Consider the following 887-nt stretch of genomic DNA (forward strand, 5'->3'; position numbering starts at 1 on the left):
CCGCCGGACGTAACATGGCCTTATGCAAAGTTTTATTACGATTCACTGATTAGTTAGAAAGATATAGTATAGTAAAAATAAATATTTTGTTTATGTACTGGACAACCAGTTTATGCATCGGAATGTAACTCTACATAAATAATTTTAAATACATAATGAATTTATATTAAAAAATTCAGTTTTTTCTTTCATTCTATATAATGCATTTTTATATATATATTTTATTAAAACACGGAAAGATATTACTGTTTATTAAAATAACTTACGATCCAGATAGTATCCGTCATTTTTGTCGTGTTATATTCAAACGTGATTTAGAATGATCTGTAATTTTCTCACAATTTTGTTATCATTTTAAAAATGTATAAACCATTCTTAATTCTCTGCCTCTACATTTAATGGACTATAACACTTATTCAAATTTAAATATTTTTTCCACCGTATAGTTTTAAGAAAATCTTAAATAAGAATAGTCCTATTGTAAATAGCACTGGCACACAGATTTACGTGTCATCGATACATCACTACATACTACTACATCATCTCTCACGCACATGTATAATAGGTACACGTAAATTTTTTTATAACAATAACATTCTAATTCGACGTCTAACACTCTAACAAAAAGAACATCAGGTACTCGTAACGTATCGGAGATTTTGATGCGTCTTTTACAGGCTATCATTGAACAAAAAAAATAATACGTGTCCAGCCGTTTCAGCCATTAGCTCATAATTTCGAAGAAATCGATGATTTAAATAGTTATTGTAATAATTAGAAAAACGTACTGCATTGAAAAATATTAATAACTTTATAAATTTCACTTTATTTCACCGAATATTGATGATAAAATTACATCTGAGTGAATGATTCTGAATCTCGGATGA

At 27.7% G+C, this 887-nt stretch overlaps 1 pseudogene; it reads right to left on the minus strand.

Moving 5' to 3' along the window:
* Window positions 1–452, minus strand: part of LOC108750364 — a 22416-nt pseudogene extending 21964 nt beyond the window's left edge.
* Between the last annotated feature and the right edge of the window lie 435 nt (window positions 453–887).

The sequence above is a fragment of the Trachymyrmex septentrionalis genome, unplaced genomic scaffold, assembly GCF_001594115.1.
Source record: "Trachymyrmex septentrionalis isolate Tsep2-gDNA-1 unplaced genomic scaffold, Tsep1.0 scaffold366, whole genome shotgun sequence".
Classification (NCBI taxonomy): Eukaryota; Metazoa; Arthropoda; class Insecta; order Hymenoptera; family Formicidae; genus Trachymyrmex; species Trachymyrmex septentrionalis.